Below are 15,030 nucleotides of genomic sequence, written 5' to 3'. Positions count from 1 at the left end.
GTGTTTTCCTCACTTGGTCCAACGACTGTGCAGCTTTCATGTTTTTATGGTAGATTTTCTTTCTAATTTCTGTATGACCATAATAGAGACAGCTCCATTCAATCTGTCTACATTGTGTGCTCTGTGATCTGCTTTGTGGAAAGGGCAGACTCTGAGTTTTTATGGAGTTTATTCAAAGAAATGCATAAATGAAATGCACATTGCAAGTTTTATAATAAGAGTTTCAGTTCTGCCTTTAGTGGAAGTGACTTTAAGCTTGATAAAGAGACTGGTTTGAGAGGGGTGCCTGTCTATGGATATTTAAAGCCTGGGGAAGAAGTGCTTGTTAGGGGAGCTAAATAGAATCAAGACAAGGAGAGAGCTTTCCTAGCAAATTGCTAAAATCCTTATAGCTTCAGTAACTTGTGATTTGATCAAGGAGAATATTGTAGACGACATCAGTGGGTATATCCTTACTTTGATATCCGTGGTATGGAGGAGGCACCTTGTCTCTTCCATCATTGCACAGTTGGTACAGCTGTGAGTCCATTATACTGGCTGGTTACCCGGGGTGAAAAGATGTATATAAAGTACTCAATAAAGAGTAACAGAAGATCAAAAGTATTCTGGTAACATACCAGGACTCAGTTAAGTCAGGCAAGGACAATTAAGGTTCACGCATGTGCTGGTTTAAAGGTGAACCAGCAGGGGAAATGAACTCACCACGAGAGAGATTATAAGTCAGACCTAAAATTTAATAATAATATTACAATAACAACACTGACACACAAGGGAAATTGCTTTCAACTCACAAAAGCCCAGCAGTATAACCCAGTGTCCTGGGGCACAAACCCAAGGGGGTTTGTTGGCCCTTGTGCTGAGACCCCTGTGGTTCCCCCAAGTCCAGAGCAAAAGGAAAAGAAAAACCTGTTGGTGCAGGTGAGGGCTGTGGTCTGGGCGAGAGCGGGGATCTCCTCCTGTCAAGGTCCTGCTGCTGCTCTGGATCCGACGAGAGGTTCCCAAGGTCTTCTTACCCACCCCTTATGTACCCTCAGGGAGCTCTCAGTCCCTCCCCCTGGGCGGGGACTCACACAGTGGGTGATTAACTCTGGGAGCCAGGGGGTGTTGAGCTGTTGATGGCCCATTAGCAGCTCCGCCCCCTCAGGCTGGGTGTGAAGGTGATAATGGCTCCCTGGGCAGCTGCTGCTAATGGCCCATTGTCCTTGGGGAATGAATAGAGGGGGTGGAATACACAGCTTTGATCAGCCCCACACAGGGTTAGCTGGTCCCTCCTGCTGAACTAGGACAACGCAGTACTTGATATACAGACTGGCTGCTCCATTTAGTGTGTTATGAATATGTTCATTTCAGTGGGGTTGTATTGCTTCATTCCCTCATGAATTATGGGTTTGGGTTGTCAGAGATGACATGGGGCTGCAAAGTCTGGGTGAAATCATCGCTTAAGTGGATCAGCAGGACAGGAGCAGCACTCAGACACCCTTAACCTGCAGTGCCAGAGCTGCACTTAGGGGGTCCCTCTGCAGGCACTGCACAGCCTGTGATCAGACACGCTCTGGTGGGGCTCCATCCTGAGCAGCCTCTGCTGGTCCTGGCTCTGATTTCAGGGATGGACTTTGAAATACTGCTTCTACATATTGCTGTGGATTCTGGGACATGGCAAGAAATACTCTGAGAGCACTGGTGCTGGGCAGAGTGTGCCCACGGCTGTTGTGCCAGGGAGAAGGGACCCAAGGGGAGCAGTGGAGCAGGGGGAGGTGGGACCACATCCCCATCATTTGTGGGTTCAGCTCCATCTGAAACAGAGCTCTGAAACAGGGAAGGGACAAAATGTCCCATTTCCTCATTTTGATTCCAGCTGCATTTAGGGAAAGGAGACCCATTACCTTCCAGAGGAGTAAATAAGGATACAGAGCTTCAGCAGCATTTTAATTGGTCTTGAAGCAGCACAAGGGACTCAAGACTGTGGTTAGCCACTCCAACCAGAAAGAGAGACCCTTATTTTTCATCTGATTGTTGTTGCTTCAGCTGGATATCAGCTGGCCAGGCATCCAGTTTGGCAAGGGTTTCAGGCAACATAAACCTGCCAGGAAATCCTGGCATGTGTATCCAGAATCTTATCTGCATTTCCCAACTTCAGGAGTTGATTGCATTCTTTAAAAGACAAGGGCTAGAAAAAAGGCCTTTCCTTACAAGCCCTGCTTTGCCTGTGGACTGAGATCACCACAGTTCCAGCACTGCTGCTTTTATTGTTTATTCCAGGACTAGCAAATTCCTTCAGCTGATGCCTGAGACTCTGCTGTGCCTTTCCAGGCCTTGGCATTTCCAGAAGCTCAGTGGTCAGTCACACTTATGGGGGTGGGTTTGGATGTGTCATATTCACTGGGATCACATGGAAAATGTAAGCCAGTGAAACCCCAGAAAACAGTTGTTGGGATAATCTGGGTCGGCTCTGACAGACTCCCTATTGCTGTTTCAGTCCCACCATTGATCTCCACGGTCAACTCATCAGTATTCTCAAAATATCCCATGATTTTCCTACAAAAACTAAGTTACCTTGGAGTGCTCTGGATCCCTGTAGGACTCAGTTGGCTGTCAGAGCTGCTGGGCTGTCCCAGGAGTGGTACAGAGAAACTGAGCTGAGGAAAGGGAAAAGGTATTTAGAGTTGTGTTGGCCTGTTAAATATTCACTGAGTAGAGAACCTTTATTTCATCTTTAACTTTACAGGAGTCATAGAAGAAATGTAATTGTAATTAAATGAGAGTGCTGGAAGTCTCATTTAATGAGTTACTAAGAAAAAATATTGAGGATTACAGAAAACCCTTGGTCTTGCAGGAAGGACTGACACATTTTCAGGGCTGTGGTCTTGAAGGGATAAGAAGAGAGAATGTTGGAGGGGAGGTAGGTGCCCTAATGTGGGAAAGGCATGGGATGACAGTTCATATTCCTGGGACAACTGTTAACTGGTCAAAGGATGCTTCCCTGCTTTGCCTTCTACAGTCAGTCACTCTTTTCCATTCACAACTACCTACATTTTATTGACATATTCTTAAATATCCTGACTTTTAAGACTGAGGAATATTAACACCATTGCTGTTCTTTGCTTTTTGAGCAGGAGCAGTATTGCAATGAGTTCTCTGGTAACAAACTGCTGTACTAAGGGTCAGATGCTGACCTGCATCATCCAGTTGGTGTAAATATAGATTTATTGGACTTACAATTCCTAAAAACTTCAGAGAACCGATTAATAGTAAGAAACAGAGAGAAAAATCAGACTTAAGAAATGTAGTTGCCCTCTCAGAGATAGAGCTGAGCCCGTAATGCAGGTGGAAGATGAAGGATAGAAACTGCATGTTTGGGTTATTTTTATAGTACTACTAAAATCAGGAGGAAAAACTTTAAACTCTGGCCAGCTGCAGATATTCCTGAGTATTGAAGAGCAGCAGGAGCAGATTTGCATCTCTGTGTGTAACTGGACTTCCCTGGAGCCTTGGCCCTAATCACTTTATTGCTGCCATAATATTTCCCTGTGGGTCCTAAGGAGTTCTAAGAGAATTTTAAAGGGGTTTTTTTTCCCAAAGCCAGGGCATGGATTTACTTGAACTGGACTGGAATCTCATTTTGTGTGGAATCTGTGCAGGGCAGACTTTCAGTGACAGGAGGTGACATGGAAAATCCATTGGAGGATGTCTGGCAGAACAGGACCTCAGTACATCAGATTATATTCAACTTCTCTTTCTTTCCCACTTAGGAGTTGTTCCTCTCCTATCTTGTGCCTACTGAAATGGTTTATGCTTTGGATCCAGATAGCCTGACAAAAAGTGACTCCAGTTTCATAAAAATGATTTGTGTTCCACATTGTTTGTTCTTTTTTCCTCACACAGTGTATGAACTAATTCTACTGAATTGTAGTTGGAAGAAAATGAGATTTAACCGTAGGAAGAAAAAAATTATACAAGGTTTGATTAACGCAAAGGATGGCACAGAATAAGAAGAATAATGAAAATTAACATGAGAAAGGGTGCTTCAGGTAGGAGAGAAGCAAATTTAGGAGAGCAAGAATTTCTATATGTCTAACATAAATTACATTTATGAATTAAACAAGAATTCTCAGTTAAACAGGAGTAGCTGAAGTAGCACAGTCTCCCAGTGGGTTTGTGAATGAGAGATGCAGCAAATTCTTTCAGATTAGTTACTTCCTTACCCTTTCAGTGCAGTTAATAGAGACTCCCAGAAACAGTCACCACTTTTTATATGGCTGACAAATAACACCCTCAGTTTGGCAAAATAACAGTGAGAAGGTGTCAGACAGTTGGGTTTTTTTCAGGCTTGGTATGAAGTAATTTTCTTGTAACATGAAAAGTCATCTTTCTTAGACATCACGCTCAGGCTACTATAAATAATCCTTTTAACACATTTTCAAGCTTTCATTTCTTATATATTTAGGGGGAAATGGTCTGTTTATATGTGTATATTCAAGGGGGAAAGTCTTGCTGGATCAGGATCACTTTACATAAGAATAACAAGTAGATTTTTATGTACAGTGCTCTGAGAAAGGTCATTTTTTTCTTTTTTTTCTAACTTTGCTGCTGTTGCTTGACTTCAGAGTGAGAACTGAACAGTAACTTCTGCTGTGTATTCAGCAGGAAGGTCTCAAAGGTTAACCAAGAAGTTCACGTACAAAACCTCTCTTGGCAGTATTGAATACTGGATATTAATGGTAGTGGGGAAAGCTTTGGTTACAGCTGCCAGAGGCTTGTGGAAGCTGCTTTTTTCTTGCTGTAAACACCTAGTTTTGACCATTCATCAGTTTAGAAGAATCTGAATTGTTCATCTGAAATGTTCAGTACTTCTGCCTATTAGGATTCTGTTGTTTAAAAGGCACCTACAGTGAGCAAGGGTTGCCTTGGGTGTTTGGCACAGTAAATTGTCTCAGCTTGATAAATCCCCTTTCCTTTGGCAAAAGTGAAGTATTTAAAACATGAAAAAATTCCATTTCCCCTTCAGTTGCAATGACCTTTGAAATAGTTGTATTCTCTTCTAAGTGCTTTCAGCATGAACTCTGCCTCTGGGAAATAAGTTTTCCTGTCAATCCTCCTGCAAGAGTTGCACAAGCACAGCATGATTGCCCAGCTCAAAGCAGGGCACTGAGGCTCAGTTTGAATTGAACAGGAATTTTCTGCCACCAAATAAACTGATGGCAAGAATGTAAATTATTCAGTAAATACCCCACAGGTTGTGCAGTTCTGGTCTGAAAAAAGAGTGAGCTGGAGCAAAGGAAGGATTCTTGAGCTGATCTGCTGAGTGAATAATGAGGCAAAATGAAATTAAAGAACCTAAACCCCATATCCTTCCTAAGGGGTGACTACACTTGAGTTGGGGTCAAGGTCAAGCTTTGGAGAGATGACTCTTCCAGAGTTCTGTGGATTTTAAAAGCTGTTAAGAGTTAAAAGAGGGCTGGCAACTTTTCTGTTTAAGTGATTCATCTCCCCTCTAGACTTCCAATTAAGTTTATGGTTAAAGTTAGATTATAGGAGCAGTGATTCAGCTTGGTGGTGTTCAGTTTTTGGGAGGGCCCATTTACTCTCATTTACTGTAGGGATTGATCAACATACTGATATTACTAAGCATTTGTTTGGGCTCAGAGTTAGGGCTCCTGTGTGGAAGCTCAGGTACTGAGAGGCTAAAAGGAGGGCTGAGGATTGATCTTGTCTTCTGTGTAACTGGAGAAATGTCCCAAGTAAAACTCAGATTTATGGCTCCATTCAGTATATGCTTAGTAATAGCATTTGAGTGTGGTCACCCATGTTCAGTTTCTATGTTTCAGTTCCAATCTAAATATTCAGATATTTGTGTGCTGCAGTTGCTTCCCATGTCTCTTACTGTAGAGACTGGTCATCTGCTTGTAATTGAGCTTTGCCTGAGGATGTGGGCTGGAGGTAATATTTAGGCATCTACAGCTTTAAAAACCAAGAAGTGTTGGCAGACATGACCTAAAGGCTTGTATTTTACTTTTACAGAGGGATTAACCTCTGCCTATAAAGAAGGTTGGATGTAGGTTTCAAGGATTTAACAGTTCAGCACATCCATATATGCATTATCTGGGGACTTCAGAGGAAGGGTTAGAGTTAGGAGAAAGCTTATCTGATACTTAAACTCAGGGTTAGAGACTATAAATTAAGTTTATGAAACTTGAAGCCCTCCTGGTTCAGACTCTGGGGATGAAGTTTGCAGATTTTCAACCCCTGGCACATCTGTCCCTTAGTTTTAGCTGGAGGTTGCCTTTGTGTTTGGAGTCTGAAGACCCAGGACTCTGGTTTTCTGGTGTGCTTTACAGAGCTGTAATTTGCTCTGATGTCAGTCTTTGGCTGTAAATATGCAGAGTTTAAATATGTAATAGTGTTTTTCAGTGCACATTACATTCTGGTTTCATGGTTAGGACACTGCAGTGCAAGAGACCCATTTTATTGCTTGCTGTTATTGGCATTACTTATCCTTCCAAGGGCTTAGACTGAAACCATCCCACAGTGGAGCCTCAACAACAGCCCGGGGGCAAATCCCTGTCATGTTCCCAGCAAGAGAAAACAGAAGCATCTTCCCATCCCAGCTCCCTCTCCCCTATACAATATATGAACAGGATGCATATTTAGGCAGGAGAAGGGCTCTCATTAATCTCCATAATTAACCTCCAGTCAGCACCAGCAGAAGACACCTTTCTCTTCCCCAAGGCACAGCAGGTGCATCTGACAGGTTTCTGCACCTCAGTTGGCCCCCCTGGGAAAGAATAAGGGGTGGCAGGTCTGTAGCTAATACCTGCCTGCAATAAAAGCTTCCTTATAAAATGGTGTATTTTCTTGGCTGAACTGTGAGGATTCCCTTTCTAGCATAGCCTGGGGAGGAATCCCTTGGGTTTTCCCCCCAGAAAGAGTCAGAACAGGCTTTGGATATCAGATTCTAAGGGAGGAAGGAGGTGCATTTGTAAGGGGGTGAAAGGAGAAGGTGGTCAAGGGAAGCAGAAGGTCATCCTTATACGTTTGTGTTCTTCCAAAGAAAGTCTTGTTCATGGCTTTCCTGCCTCTGCCAGAATATTTTCTTGCAGGATCCCCTCTGCTGGGCACTCCTAAGCTGGCTCCCAATATCTGCTTTTCACATGTGGCTGTGTCAGACTGTGTTTCTGAGTACAACAGGTTTTTTAACTACTATTTTTTCCTAATTTTCATGATAACCAAGATCTATTGGGTACTTTTTAGAACAAACAAGAAAAAGTCCTCATTCTCTGCATGTAACAACCTAAGTTTTAGTACATCATCATCAGAGATGTATCTGGAGGATGGGAATTCTTACAAGCAGCCTTCTTTTATTCTCTTCAGAATGAGTCACATGTTTTGTGAGCAAAACAGTTGGTTTGAAGATGAAAATCACAAATAATGCACCACCCTTAAGACAATTCTCTTCCATATTGGGCTCAGGGAATTGTCAACATCCTTTGCTCAAAATTAGTTTCAGAAAATAAGAGAAAATTCTAGGGATGCTGGTGAAGAATATGGGTTGACATAAGGATATTTTTACAAGAAAACATAATTTCTCCTGTACTTTTGGGTGCTGTGCCTGCGAAACAAATTTTATAGAGGCTCAGTAAGACTGGAAAGAAAAGAACATAACAACAAACAATCACTGTGCTGCTTAAAAGCATGGCCTTCCAGACATCCTGTCATTAACAAAAGGACATTGTTAATTGTTTCCTGCTCTGCTGAGCAGTGACAACCCTGGGTGTGAGTGTAGGTGTGTGTGCAGAAATATTGACAGGGGACATTACAGCCCCAGCTCTGCCTGTGCTTCATGGGTGACTCCAATCAGTCCCTGCTGCTGTTCAGTCCAGGCCAGGGTGGACAGACACATTTTATGGCAAAGCTCAGTGTAAGAGGTGCCAAACCCAACTCCTGTGGGAGCTCAGTGATGGCAGAACAACGTGGAGAAACAGCACAAACTGTCAGCTGAGTGTGGGGCCTCGTGAGGAAGATCAGCCCAAAGGAAGGTGCTGCAATGGGCATTCCTTGGTGACCTGATTGTCACTTCTGGGTTCTTCTGGATCCACTGAAAGCAAAATGAGTTGGAAAGCAGCTTGCTTAGCTCTTCATGCCAAGAACCAGATCTCTTGATGTTTTAATGATTTTTTCCCTTTATTCTTCTTTTAAGTATGCCAAGAGTAGGTGTATCAAGTGTCTAAGAATACAACAAGTATTTCAGTTAAGGATGTGCTCCAAACTCACCAGTCTTCTCAGGAGAACAGCAACTTCTTTCAAATATTTAGCTTCACTTTTAGATTAAAGTAATTTGATGTAAGTATGGTATGAACTCCACACTTCCAAAATGACCTCTGGAATGCTTGGAGTTGGCATCTACTGATAGGAAGGATTACTAGAAAATGTGTAAGGATGGCAAAGCTAAAGCAGTGGGATGCAGACAGAGTGTCAAATTCTAGGAAACTGACTTCAGATTGCCCCAAAAATGCAGCTTGTATTAGCAGGTAGAGTTGCTGTGAAGGCAGAGTAGTTAAATTAGATCAGCCTGTTCTCCTGTGAAACTATGAAATGTGTTTAAACTAGCAAGACCCAACCTATAAATAGAGAGAGAAGGTGCTGCTCCTCATGTTTCGGACATATGTTTGTGACCTTTTCAGTTGGGTTAATGTACTGCCTACTCTTACCTGTTTCTGTGATCTTTTTAGCTCCATTAAGCCTAGAGAAAGATCCATTTTTGACTGTGGCTCGAGTAAAATTAGTTTTATAAACAAGGTGTTTAAGACATAAGTATTTAAATTCCAAATCCATTTGATGCTTATTTTTGGTGTATTACAGTGATTTTTATGTCCAAACACTAGAGTTGTGAGAACAGGACAGGTTAAAGAGTTATATTTCTGAACAAACAGAGTATTATATAGGATATTTTTCCAAGCTTTAGCCATCAGAGGTGCAGATCCCCAGAGCACTGCAAAGCAGTAGCACAGTGGTTGAACTGTCTCTGTCAGCCACAGCAGAGGCTGATGGAGCATTCCTGGGTGTGGGCAGCACAGGGCATGGGCACTGCTCTGCAGCAGAACTCTTGGAGTGTTGTCCTTTTGGCCTGATGAAGACTTTCTAACCATGAAATATCTCAAACAGTCCAGGAAGGGGCTGAGGCTGCTGCTGTTTTCAATCTGGCAGCAAAGGAAATGCTTTTGCAGCTTGGTAAAGAACCAGCACAAATTCAAAGCTGCAGATTTTAACGTGGTGCAAACCTGGAGCCTCCCTCAGTTCACTTCCTGTAAGGGAGACAGAATGAATTTGCACATCTGGTTCAACCTCTGGTGAAGGCTGAACTCCTCAAAGTACGTTGCACCAGAGTGTGCAAATGTAGAGCCTCCTTTGCAGAGTGAAAACAAAGAGGAAAACTCCGTTATTTGCAGTGATTTATAAAAGTAATGATAAATATTTTGTTTAGGACTTTGCAGCAAATAATTACTAAATGATCCTGAACATCAAATAGGAAGATTTCCTGAACTAGTTATTTCCATCAGTAAAATACATACATAAAATAATAGATGCTATTGCAATGTATTCCAGCCTATTATTTTTTAGTGAAAACCACAAAACATCTAAGCATTTTTTTCCATCTGTGTATAATTAAATTGAACTTTACAATGCTTTTAAATTCCCAGGAGATTTGCAGAAGGTAAGTAACCTCAAAATATGTGTGAATACTGAATGTTGTCTTGAAGGCTTATTGAGGTCATTGTGGTCGTTCTTCCCAGTATTTTTGATGAGGAGAACCTGAAGGACCACCTGCCTATTCTGATTTTCAGGTGGTGTCAGTATGGGATGAGCCCTTCTGTTTCCCCTCAGTTTATTGAAGCACATGGTGACCAGAGGGTGGGCAGTGGTGCTGGTTACCTGGTGCTGCGTTGTTAGACCCAGTGACAAACTGGGCCAATTAAGGTGAACTTTAAATCTCACGTTAATGAAAAGCTGAGTAGGAGGGAGGTTGAACCTGCAGGATCTTCTGGAGGGGGTGAGCAGAGCCCAAGAGGCTCCGGGAGCGCCGATGAGTCCCTCAGTGTTGGTGGAGATGATGTAGTGGTCTGGTTAGCCAGGGCTGATGGTAATGGGCTGGGCTGCAGACACAGGATGCAAGAGAAGCAGAACTTGGCATCAGTGATGGGGCACCAAACCGTAGGGGCAGGGGCTGCCTGGAATATTCAGCCACAGAGGGAGTGAGAATGGCCCTTGCTGCCAGCAGATAGCCTTGTGTGTGCTTGTCTTTGGGAGTCCTGGGGGCTGGGGGAGATGGCTGTGGAATGTGCAGAGGTTGCAGGAGTTTGGCACCATTTTCAGGTCGATGTTAGACTCATAACATGCTGTTCCAGGGCTCTGGCTGGGGCTGATGACTCTGTGTTACCTCATGGCAACGCCCTGGTGTTCTGCTCCTCAGGGCTCGGGTTACTCAGCAAAGTCACTTATGTGGCCAGATAAAACTTCATCGTTATTGTGACATGCTGGTGAAAGTGTTCTGGTGACATTTAGAGCAGTGCAGATCAGAAATTCAGCAGTCTGGATTCAGTGTAAGTAGAGACAGTGGTGTGAGAATACCATGGTCTGATAAGGAGCACTGTGAGTGCTTCTGGCTGAAGGCACTGAAGGTACTGAAACCAAGACAGGCTGCAATAATAAATAAAGTAATGGAAAGATGCAAGAGGAAAGCACAGAGAAGTTTCGTTGGTTAATTCTAGCAAAGAAGGGCTTTGATTTCTGTGTGCAAATACCTCCAGAAAATACCAACCTTGGAGACTGAGAGGAAGGGAATTATTTAAATGTTTAGTTCGATAAAACCTTCAGTTTGGTAAAACCTTCAGTTTGATAAAACCTTCAGCAACAGCAGCCAAAAGTCAAATAGTTTAAAGCAGTTTGTAAGTAATGCAGGAGATTAAAATAAGGTTCTTAAGCATTGCATCCCTGATGGTTTGGAACAGCCTTCTGAGCAAAGGAGCTTTGACATGGAGTTGGATGCGTTTTTGAGCAGGATTTTGGTGGGGCAGGATTTCCTTCCCACTTTCCCTCCCTGGCTGTCCCCTCATCCCAGGAAAAGAACAGTGCAGGTGGGTTGTGGCACCAGCCTGCAGTGATCTGGGGAGGCAGCAGAGCAGGGCCAGTGGCTCTGGAGACGTTACTTCACGCTGAGTGGGTCTGATTTCTTTCCAGCTTTCCTTCAGTCCCTTTTCTGCAGTTTCTCAGTGACTTGGGTTACCTGAGGTGAGTGGGGAGAACCCCTCAACAGCTCCTCTGAAATTTGTCCTTCCACTTCTGTGGACCCTCGGCTTCACTTGCTGTTTTTTCTTGCCAGTTCTCAAATTTAAGCAAGTTTTGATGAGAATAAATCAGAGAACCCCTCACAGTTATCATAAAATATAAGATGTGTAGCACCTACAGCTTTCTGTGTTATATAAAACTGTGACTAATACTGATTTCTTCTGCTCAACAATTTCCCAACAAGTGATTTGGTTTTTTAGGTTTTTTGGTATCAGAAGGGATGTCTAAGTAGATTATTTTTGTTACTGTTAGTGCATCTTGATCACAGTACCAGGCTGTCTTTCAACTCAGTTTTGAAACCAAAGCTAAAATTAAATCTTGTATTTTAATGGTAAAGATGATCTCTCTGAAACACCAGTTTACATTAATACAGGATAATTTAAAAGCAGCAAAATTACATCACTAAACAGTGAAGAGTGAGAAAGTGCAAATATTTGCCATTACAACTGTTAAATGACAGGAAATAGTTGTATTGGCCTAACCATAAATAACATTATGCTCATGTTCTTCTGAAGTCCATTCCAACCTTGCAGTAGTTAATGAAGGCAGATTAATTTAATACTCTCACTCTTAACTGTTAATCCATGAGCAGTCACTTGGACAACCAAGGTCATGATAAATCTGCAGGTTTTGCTCCATCTTGCTTTTTCCTTTCTTTCTCCCCCATCACCATCAGGAATGTTCCCCCTCTGGGACCTTTGCCTTCTGCCAGGACAGTAGTTTGCCTGTGATTCAGATGTGAACTCCAGAAAACAGGGGCCCTGGGTGATGATTTCAGGGCTGTGATGCTACTCCCATCCTTGTGTGTAATCACTGTGTCTGGCAGAATATTAAAGAGTGTTGCAAAGAGCACTGAGCTGGAGCCATTCCTCTTGCACAAGACTGCAGGGCTTCACCAGATATTCTGATTTACAGGTCCTGCTGCTCATCTTATTGAGGTGCATTTATTTCAAATAGATCCAAACACATAGTAGGTAAATTCAAGCAAATATTTTCTTTACTTATAAAATATATCTATGGAAAATCAGAGTAAAAAAATCAACTGAATAACTGAGTGCTGCTGCTGGCAGCAGAAATGACAGTTTTTATAATATTTTGGGGGTTTTGTTGTTGCAATGCATCAGATTTAACCTAAACAAGTGTATATTGTTGTGTTCTGAGAACATCTACTGACAGAAACGAGCCATCTGTCCTGGGACAGTTCAGGCAAGAGCAACAGTCATTTTTCATGTCAGTGTCCCAAAGGGAACCTACAGCTTGGAACACAGGGACAAAATTGGCCATGACACTCCAGGTGAAACTGTAACAGCTGATAAAAAGGAAAGAAAATACAAAATATATGGCATGTCTGCATCAATGCTTTGGTCAGGCACCCGTAGGAGGCTTTTTCCAACTCTGTGTGAGAACATTAACTCTCACTTTACATAGATAGATAATGAACTATTGTGCTGGTTTAAAGGTGAACCAGCAGGGGAAATGAACTCACCACAAGAGAGATTATAAGTCAGAGCTAAAATTTAATAATAATATTACAATAAATACACTGACACAAAGAGAAATTGCTTTCAACTCACAAACCCCAGCAGTATAACCCAGTGTCCTGGGGCACAAACCCAAAGGGGTTTGTTGGCCCTTGTGCTGAGACCCCTGTGGCTCCCCCAAGTCCAAAGCAAAAGGAAATGAAATGGTGCAGGTGAGGGCTGTGGTCTGGGCGAGAGTGGTGGGCTCCTCCTGTCAAGGTCCTGCTGCTCCTCTGGGTCCGGCGAGAAGTGTCCAAAGTCTTCTTACCCCCCACTTCTGTACCCTCAGGGAGCACCCAGTCCCTCCCCCAGGGCGGGGACTCACCCAATGGGTGATTAACTCTGGAGCCAGGGGGTATCCCTGAACTGTTGATGGCCCATTGGCAGCCACGCCCCCCAGGCTGGGTGTGAAGGTGCCAATGACTCCCTGGGCAGCTGCTGCTGATGGCCCATTGACCTTGGGGAATGAATAGAGGGGGTAGAACACACAGCTTTGATCACCCCACACACAGGGTTAGCTGGTCCCTCCTGCTGAACTAGGACAACTATACATAGATAATGAATACAACCTCATTTCTGCTGGCACTCTTATAAATATTAAAAGTGCATATTCTTCCCTGCTTGACACAATACTTGAGAAACTAGAATTTCATGCCAGGAGTTCAGAACTAAGGTCAAACCTGCAACTGCAGGTTGTTTCTGATGTTCTCCTCAGAAAAATCAAAACAAAAGAATGAATCCCAAATATATTTACAAAAAATTCTTACCCATTGTTTCAGTGACTGTCTTGCTTTGGTCCTGGCCCCTCCCTCAGCTCAAGCTGTCCCTCCTCAAACCAGGGAAAAGGAATGGGGAGGAAAGAAAAACTTGAAAGAAGCTGAGCTAAGTGAGTATGTGTATGTACATATGTATATGCTCTCAATGTCTACAATTATATGATACAATTTGCAGTCACGGTAGGGAGAGGGAAAGGGGAGGGAGGAAAAAAGGGGAAGGGGAAAACAGGGTTGACAAGAAGACAAAACAAAGAAAAACAATGGGTACAAAATAACACCCCCCACTTAAATTCTGGTTTCTCATTGGAAGTTGTCCCTGCATGCTGTGGGAAAAAATTGGGAAAACAGCTCAATAACCAACCCTTTTATAAGGCAAATTATTACACAAGTGCTGTTTGCCAACGTGATGTTACACTGGGAAGTGATTCTTACCTTCCCAAACTGTTTTTTAGATAACTTGTACAGGAAAAGATGTTTCACTATTTTGTTGTCTTGTATCTCTAGTGACACCAGAACAGACGAGCACTGGGGAGTAGGAGTTCAAAGAACAAAAGGAAATGGTTCTGTGTGAGAAGGAACCTCCTGCCAAGTGGAAAGGTCAATTTGAGAGGGAGAGCAAACATATTTGGAAGCTTAGCAAGGCTGGTTCTTGGGAGTAAAGAAAGGCTGCAGCGGAGCTGAAAGCAAAGAAAGGGCTGCTGATGTTATTAGACTAAGACAGAGTCTTTGTAGCAGCAGTCAGAGTTACTGTGAGTGGGGGGAAAGGCTTTGTCGTGGTCAGAGGAGAGGTTGTCACAATCACTGAGGGGTGGCTGAGAAGTTGGGGCTCAGGCACACAAGGCTTTGACATCAGCATGACTGAGACCAACTATCTGATTTGAGGATGTCTGTGCCTTGTGTCTGAGCATCACAGGCACTGGAGGTAAGACACAAAGGCTGGAAGAAAGCCAGGGGCAGTTTGGGGTTTGCCAGGTGGAGCAGACATCAAACCACCCATGGTGGGCTGTCAGGCTCAAGATTTATTCTTGCTAGAAGAAAAGGGTAGGGCTTTTCTCTGCTCAGATTTAGGTGGTCAAAGGACATTGCCAAAATGCTCAGTGTTTGCATCTTCCACTTGTAGGACTGCCTTTGCTGGAAAACCAGTGAAGTGCCAGGCCATGGCACTGACAGGTCCTGCTGAGCGTGGAACAAATCAATGTAGAGACTGTAACAGGCCCAATAAAGCTCTGCCTTGTGGGAGATAGGGCAGCACATAACACCAAGTGTTCTGCAGATGAATTGCCCAGACACAGCCAGAGTGTTGTGTCACCCCTGCAAATACTTGTAAAAGTGCTAAGTTAACTCACATGGCTCTAGATCATGACAATGTCTCAGACTTTAGCATGACTGGTTTA

The sequence above is a fragment of the Pithys albifrons genome, chromosome 10, assembly GCF_047495875.1.
Source record: "Pithys albifrons albifrons isolate INPA30051 chromosome 10, PitAlb_v1, whole genome shotgun sequence".
Lineage (NCBI taxonomy): Eukaryota > Metazoa > Chordata > Aves > Passeriformes > Thamnophilidae > Pithys > Pithys albifrons.
This window is presented reverse-complemented; position numbering follows the sequence as displayed.